We start from the raw sequence: 8728 nt of genomic DNA on the forward strand, positions 1-8728 counted from the left end.
ATCAAAACCTTGGAAATATCACCTTTCATAATCACTTCATGTAATTCTTAAGCATACTAAATTTTGGAAATTTCTGCCTTGGGTAATCCAAATTCTGTCCTTAGATCAAATTAGATGATGAGAAAGCTGTGCACTGGGGTTGCTCTCTTTAGCCTCCGCATACTTCTGCTGTGCTGAATACAGACAATTTGACAAGCTACCACCTGCTTCTATTGGAAGAAGTTAGGCCTTATGAAACTCCCTATTATAATCAACCTGGGGATATCACAGATAGCAGACATGCGGTTCCTAGGGAAATATTTCTCTTAGGTCTCATAAGATTTAAGAGGCCTTCTACACATTTTAGATTTGGTGCATAATATTTAATCATTCATTCCAAAAAAAAGAAAAAACCCTTTTCTAAATATATATTGTGGTCAGGCACCGTGTTACGTGAAATTTAAGATTCTTAACATTGTTACAAACTATGATTAAAATGTGCAATAACCAATTCCATCCAGCCTTTCTCTCGGTACTGCTCACATCACATTGGGTCAATGGGGTTCTGATGTGTCACTACAAACTCTGGGATTTTTTTCAGTACAGAGATGCAGCAAACTATTAGAAAACCATGTTTTTAGCCCGATGGTGAAACTATAAGCATTACATTATAAGTAGGAATGATACATTTTATTGAAAAATTTTCACAGCCTTATGTGGTTTTCTGCATATCCAACATAGCTATACAGACAAACATTGATTAAATTGGCTGTGTGTTCTTTTTTTTTTTTTTTCACTTTAGCCACTGCTGATGTGGCTACTTAAGAGTCTGATTTTCAAGGCAATACAAATCAGATCTGTTTGAAGTTGTTTATATCTATCTATAATGTCTGCAAGTACATAACGGCATATGCACACTCAAATGCACATGCATAATCATGCATACATATTTTATACTTATTTTTCAAAACTGCATAATGTACATTTCAAGCATAAAGTATAAATCAGATCTCATTGTGTGGAAGAGACAAATTCCAATCTTGGGTGGTGACTCTAGGACTTCGAATAAAGCACACGCACACACGCACCTAATTTTTTAGCACAGGAGACCCAGGTAATCTTCCTAGGGAAGATGCTGAGTTATTCACAGCTTATCAAAAATTATCTTGTGTTTGTTTGTCTTGTTTGATCATTTGTTGCTTTCAATTCTATATCCTACATATGAATAAAATCATATGGTTCTTGACATTTTCTATCTGTCTTTTTTCACTTAGCATGATATTCTCAAGATCCATCTATTTGCAAATGGCAGTATTTTATCTTTTCCTATTGCTGAGTAGTATTCCATTGTATATATACCATATCTTCTTTGTTCAATCATCTGTCAAGGGACACTTCGGTTGTTTCCATGTTTTGCCCACTGAGAATAATGGTGCAATGAATATAGAGTTTCATATATCTTTGTGAATAAATGTTTTCAAAATTTTCAGATACAAACAAAAACTCATAAGCACAGAAAAAAGTATGGTGGTTACCAGAGGGAAGGTGGTAAGGTAGTAAGGGGTAAAGTGGGTCAAATATATGGTGACGGAAGGAGATCTGACTTTTGGTGATAAACACAATGCAATATACAGATGATGTATCATAGAATTGTACACTTTGAACCTATATTCTTTTATTAATCAATATCACCCCAATAAATTTAATAAAAAAGTACATTGTGTTTAAGAACTAATATCTCTTACTGGATAACTCATTTCATGTACTTCAAATTGGAACTGAGTTTCCCTTAGCATACTTCTTCTTGGAAGTCTAAAATGCTAACTCTTTTTCACTTTTGGCAAATCTATTATTTTCTACCTTATGAGAATTTAAAAAAAAATTGGGATGTGTAGCTATCATCTTGAGATAAAACTTGACCATAGAAATAGTGTCAGAAAAAAATTACATATGCTCACTTATGATAGTCTATCTTTCTTTGTTTCATATATATAAATATGTGTATATATTTATATATGTATTTAGATAAAGTTTATTTACTTAAGAGCAGACACTAGTCATTTAGAACCTCCACATTGTGATGAGAGGAAAAAATTCCTGGGGTTACTAAAGAAGAATATCCTAAGGTGATTTGATTTATCCTTTTCTGGAAGACTTAACAACAACAAAAAAGCCCCAAGACACACATAGATTTTAGAGTTATAGCATAAGTACTGCTTCTCTGTAGACCTTTTGTTAGATATTAACACCTAAGGAAAATATAAAACACAGCTCTCTTACAGAATACATTTGGAATGTTTGCCTTGAATATGAAAATAATTTTGTTCTTATGAACTCAGATTCTCTAAGGGTATCATTTCCATTTCGTTCGAATTAGGTACAACTTGTGCAGATAGTAGTATTTTATACTTTAAAATTGAAATAATACACAAAACAATGTTAACACTTAACTGTCAGATAAGTAAGAAAAATAGTTTTAATTTAATTACCTAGCCTTTGTAGGTCCTCTCTTTTTCTTAAGAGCTCTCATAATTTAGTTATACCTGACATGTGGTAAGATATTCTAGGCTGCATTGAGTATATATTACTCTAGTGATTATAATAGATTTCAATGTTCTTGTAAAAGACTTTGCTTAATCGGCCTTTGTGGGTTTGACAAGGGTCACAGTGTTACAGAAAACTGGAGAAGAACCAAGCAACGCTTAGAGAGATGGAGTTACATTTTTTATTATTATGCGCGGGCCCAGAGGAAAATGTCTCTCAAATTCTGGGCAAAGTCACACAGGAAGTTTCCTGTATTTATACCATTTTACTCTCTTTGTCTCCCAAATATGGGGTTTTCTGGCCCCCTTTGCAAGTTCTTAAAGAGCCCCTATGTGCTGGGGCTTTGAGACTCAACCAAAGGCTTGGCCTGGTGTCAACACTGATAACTTCGTCTGGGGAAGGTTTAATGGCCTCTCTGAAATGGGAGTAGTCTTATTTTCCTTATTATTTAAGCAAGCGAGCATTTACAGAAACCAAAATAGCAGGGTTAAAATTTCAAACAGCAGTTTTTACATAAGATGGATGCTTCAACAGGTCCTGGACTATTTAATTTTGGACCATTCCCTTTTCCAGACAACAGGGAGTAATGACTGCCAGTGTAGTAGAAGACTCTATTGATTTACTCAAGGTCCCTTCTACCAGTTACTGAGCATATTTAATATGCCATACATTGCACTGGTTGCCAACATGAGTAACAGAGAATTCCTGCTGTCTTAAAGAAGTCTGATGTCTAGGAGGCTGCACTGGGACTGCTGGGGACTTCCCAAATATTCATTATCCCTGTCTGCTTAGTAAAAGAGCCCTGATTTTATTCAGGACAACAGTGTTTTAAGGTAAAATGCTGTATTTCTCATCCTTGTCTGTAGCTAGAAATGAGCAATTTGCTGTAAGAAAAAGTCATAGGGCCTGAAATACAGGAAATGTCTTTAAGAAGCAGACTTGACAGGGAAGGCATCTTTCTGCTTCCTGCTCTTTCCCTTCCTCTTACATGGACTGTAGGACTTGAACATATATTACAGCATCCATCTTGTTACCTTAAGGATGAAAGGCATATTCTAAGAACAACTGAACAGAAAGAAACGACTTGTGTATACATCGCATACGCACTGGACTGACTACCTATGGACTTTTGTTATGTGGACAAATAAACCCTTAATTTGTTTAAGACACCATAGCAGGTCTTTGTTAGTTGCACTCAATGCCATTTCTAAGGAACACGGTGGTTAAAATGTAAACAAGTGCATTACAATGGAGCACTCATATTGCTACTCTAAATGCGCAAAGTGTATTCATTGTATTTATCCCCACCACAATGCATATTACATAGGATAAATTGTGATTATTTATTTACTTTAAAAATACTTTCTTTGGTTTTTGAGAGAGAGAGCAAGAGAGAGTGAGAGAGAGAGAGAGAGAGAGAGAGAGAGAGAGAGATCAATATGAGCAGGAAACATCAATCTGTTGCCTCCCGCATGCTCCCTACTGGGGATCAAGGCCGCAACCTGGACATATGCCTGACCTGCACAGGATAACACCCAGCCAACAGAGCCACACTGGCTAGGGAAGTTGTAATTATTTATTTTATTTACTATTTATTATCTGTATTCACCTACTGTACCCCTCCCCTCTAGAACAAATGTCCCACAAGAGAGTAGAAACTTGGTTTTGTTTACTAATACATCTCCAATACCTAGAACAATGCCTTATATATAGCCAACATTAAGAAAATATTTGTCAAATGAATTAATATATGACTACATGGATGGGATGGTTGGATAAGCACATGGAGCTTACTCAAAAGATATCACTTTTATCTGGCAGGGGAGTAAATGATATCAGAGAAAGGTCCATTTGTGCTTCAGCAGGTCAATTTTGGTAGGGTAAGCTTTCTGGCTGCTGAATAAATGTTTCCCTGTTTTTCACACTAAGAGTAATGCTTTATTGCATTATTTTGTAAATTAAAGAATAAATGGAAAAAATAACCAAACCTCTGGCCTAGTTTTACTCTATAAGACATTTAGCAGTAAGGTTCTGCAAGGTAATAGCCAAGTGGTACTAGGAAAATGTAACTACAGGTAAGTGTATATATTACATAAATTATTGTAACCCCTATCAAACATTTATCAAATCTTCTTTTCTATGTAACTAAGCATACATTTCATTATTTATTTTTTTTTGGCATTCTTAATAATACCTTATTACACGTGTTCTTATACAATTCTCTACATTTACATACATTATGGTATATAAGTTACCAAAAAAAGAAAGAAAGAATGTTACTTGCTTGGTACATTGAGAACCATGTTATATCAGTGAATGGAAGTTATATAAATTCTGCTATGCATGTAGAAAAGTATTTAAGAACACTTGTAATAAAGAAGTTTCTTAGAATACTACTTGTTTACCATCGTAACAGTGTTATATTAGTCATTCATTCAGTATTGAAGGATCGATATTATTTTCTAACTCTACCAGTAAGTGCTTAAAAGTAGTGCCAGTCATGCTACAAGACCTTTTTTAGTTCATTTCTATTTGAATCCTTCATTAAGCTACTGGTCAGACATTTTCTTTTGCAGGCTGATGTCGTTTAAACAATTGTATCTTAGCGATTTACTAAAATCTCTTCACTTTTCTTGAGTCCCATTTCAAGAGGATAATCCTCAGGACTGCGTCACTGTGGTTCCTATTGTTGCTGTGGGGATGGTTCTCCCATGGCTTTTGCAACTAATCTAGACACTTCCTGTCACCACATGTGTCCGTGGTACCGCTTTCCCAGTTAGGGGAACCTGTTTCAGTGTTCTAAGAAAGCAATAACTTTTTAACCTGTTAAAGGAAAGAATCTTTTTTCTTTCTTTTTTTGGTATAGAGTTACTCTAACTAGGGTTTCCTTGGGGAAGCTACTATCCATGTTGACCTACAGTCTTAAGCAAAAAAACATTCTTGAAAAAAGAACTGTGAGGATGACCAACCTCTCTGGAAAAACAACAACAAAATACATTCCTTTATCTATGGTCTTTTGCCTCCTCTTAAATGTTTGTTTATATGTTTAGCTTTATTTCTATAACCACTTCCCTCCTTTCCCAAAAATAGTGTAACAGAGAGCATAGTAACTATTATTAAGAAGTCATGGTTAGTATTTCAAAATCTTGTCAGCCTGGCAAGTGGATATGACTGATTTTCCCGGAATGTATATTAGAGAAATTTTCATATGTATTAATTAGATTTATTGCAGTTATATACTAGTACTAGAGGCCCGGTGCACGAAATTCATGCACTGGCTAGGGGGGTGTTCCTCAGCCCTGTCTGCACCCTCTCGCAGTCCTGGACCCCTTGCTCCTTACCACTTGCCTGCTCACTACTCCTTACCACTCGGTTCACTGCTCCTTAGCGCTGCTACGGAGGCAGGAGAGGCTCCCACCACTGCCACTGCGCTCGCCAGTCATGAGCCCTGTCTTTCTGTGTAATTGTCTGTGGGCCAACTGCTCTCTTCCTTCTCATTTAAGGTTCCTTCTTATTAAGGTTCAGAACATGGAAGAAGTCCTTGGTATTCTGCTGAGAAACTTGGACTCCTTTCTCTGTGGTCACACAACTGTCACACGCCAGGCAGTCACTCAGAAATATCTTGGCATCGGCCAGCTTATGGAATTCTCCCTTCTCTCCGTTCTCCTGAGCCGGACTCCAGACTTTGCGGCATTCTCTTGGTTTTCATTGTTTTTTTGTTTTTGTTTTCCCAAAACGTTACAAAGTTTATATGAATATAACATACAAAGATGCAGCCTCCTTTGTAGGAACAGAGAAGGAAGGGGTGGTTAAGTAAGGCTCACAGAGCTGTAGCAAGCACCAGCTGTAGGGAGGGCCAAGGGGGAAAGAATGTTGGCACTGAGACCCTAGAGCCGTTGCTGGGGAAGTAGAGATCCCCTCTGAGTGCCACGTTCTGAGGCTGAACTAATTGGTCAAGCTGAGGCAGAGGTGGGTGGCCATATCAGCCATCTTGGTGCTGCTTACCCTTTCCCACTCCAGCTCTGTTGTAAAACCCCAGAGCCCTGCATTCCAAAGGCCCCATCCAGAGCAGAGGCCCTGGAAGGGGGTGAGAGGAAGTGAGCAGGGCAAGTTTGAAAGCCGATACGCCTGTGTGCTGAGGGATGGCGGAGACAGTGGTGAGAGGTAGCAGGGGAAGGCCTCTCAGACACACCCTTCTGTGGGGGCCACAGGTGAAGGAGGCCAGGGGAGTAGAGTAGGGATGGGGCACCATGGCCCCATCCTCTTAGGCATCCCTGTCTGTCCTCTGCAGTGCACATGGAGGAAAGGGGCTGCCTCTGAGGAGGGGCCAGGCCAGGCCAGGTGACCATCTTGAGTTCTGGCTGAGGGGATGGTCCTCACCCTGAGATGCCGTCTAACTGGTGATGGCAGAGAGCCCAGTGCCACCGCTCTTCTCGAAGAACATGTAGTCAATGAGGAATGTGGCTCCTAGCACTACAGCCTTCACTCTCACGTCCAGATCTAGGGGGAACTGCAAGCCAAAGTCATCTGCACCCGTGAGGGCTTCTTGGAGCAGCCCTCGCACACACACACCCACCCCCCACCACTGCTTGCTGATGCGGCCCACACTGCAGGACTCATCTGGAGTCTTCACCTCAAAGTTGGTGTCTGTGCCACAGCCCCAGGTCCAGCAGGGCCCCACCACTCGGAGGATCGTATGGTGATCGGCATTTTGAATGGAGAACTTGGGGAGGAAGGGATGCCAGGTCTGCAGGACATGGCCAATGGTGGTGCCTGGTGGTGACTGTACTTCCATCTCTTGGTCCCCGGGGTCCACCAGACAGACGTGAAGGGGCCAGCGGGCCCCGCAGCACAGACGTGCACAGCAGTTGCTCTCTTCAGCCGCCTGACAGAGGGGCTGTCCAGCCCCTGAGCGCAGTTCATACCAGGTTACGTGTCTCCCCGCCTAGGAGCGTTTCCACTCACACAGCCCTCTGGTGAATCAGGATCTGACCCGTCGGCACCATGAATTCGAGGCCAGACGGCACCCAGACAGTGGCAAGAGGGGGGCAGCAGGCCCCAGGGTTCAGGGACAGGCATGTGGGTGGGCACTGGCACTGGTCCGGGCCCAGGATGCTGCCCCTGCTCCAGGTACCCAGTGGTCACAGGGTAGGGAGGAGGGGGTGTAGGGGTATAGCCTGTGGGGGGCAAGTATCCTGCCATAGGAGAGGGATGAGGTTCCGCGGGTTGTCACTATACCAGAATCTTAGTTCTAGAAGTGGAGGCAAGCTCAGGGACAGCATGACAGACACAGAGACAGACACAAAGATGAACAGGCAAACACGGAGAGGCGCTGCACCAGGCGCCCGCCCAGAGTCAGGTGGTGCCTCTGACTTGGGGAGAAACTGAAAGTGTCAGCGGGTGGGATAGAGTACCTGGGACCCTGGATTTCCTCTGGGGTTTGCAGAACCGCCCCCTCCCTTTGTTCTCCCATTCTCTGCAGAGGCGGCTGTTGGCAGACGGCAAGACTGATGGATCCGCCATCAGACCAATGGCCCGACCTCGAGGGAGGTTTCCTGACCCCTCTGTGTCCTCTACTTACCTGAAATCCCTAAAATAGGGTGCCGAGTGCTCAGAGGCTCCTGAGAGCTCATGGAGGCAGGCCCTTGGTCATCGGTTTTTGTTTATTTACTACATTCCTTCCGCGTGCAGTGATCACACTTCATCTGGAGCAGGGCAGGCGGGGGCCGGCTCGAGTGACCTGGTGCTGCTGGCGGCATCCTTTCTTCCTTGTGGAGCATCTAGGGAGGGGAAGCAGCCGCAGTGCCCAAGGCCGAGTTCCAGGAGGCCAGCAGCACTGTCGGGATCGTGCCGGCAGCACTGGTCCGTTGGTGCCTGTCCTGTCCTCTAGGGATTGAACATGAAGCACTACTAAGGGAGCCAGTCCCCAGTTCCGCCCACCTCTGCCACCGACTGATTAGAGTCTGAGGGCTGGGAGGAGGGACCAAGAGGTCTGCCTTCCAGCCGCTCACCAGTCACCGCTGCCACTGGTTGATCAGCTCCCGCTCCCTCAGCTCCCTAGCCTGGTGTTTGGTCATCTATCAGGTTGTTTAGGTGGTGACAGACACTGGCTCTTTATATATTAGGATAGCTTCACAGTATATATTCATGAAGACCTATTACTATTCTAATCTATTTTATATTAAGTTTAAGTAATAAATGTCCA

General features: G+C 42.2%; 1 pseudogene across 1 annotated transcript; it reads right to left on the reverse strand.

Moving 5' to 3' along the window:
- Positions 1-6916: 6916 nt before the first annotated feature.
- LOC307104252 (phospholipid scramblase 3-like) lies at positions 6917-7725 on the reverse strand (annotated as a pseudogene). The gene has a single exon. The product of its transcript is annotated as a phospholipid scramblase 3-like (transcript).
- Between the last annotated feature and the right edge of the window lie 1003 nt (positions 7726-8728).

Source organism: Cnephaeus nilssonii (assembly GCF_951640355.1).
Source record: "Cnephaeus nilssonii genome assembly, chromosome: 8".
NCBI classification, from domain to species: domain Eukaryota; kingdom Metazoa; phylum Chordata; class Mammalia; order Chiroptera; family Vespertilionidae; genus Cnephaeus; species Cnephaeus nilssonii.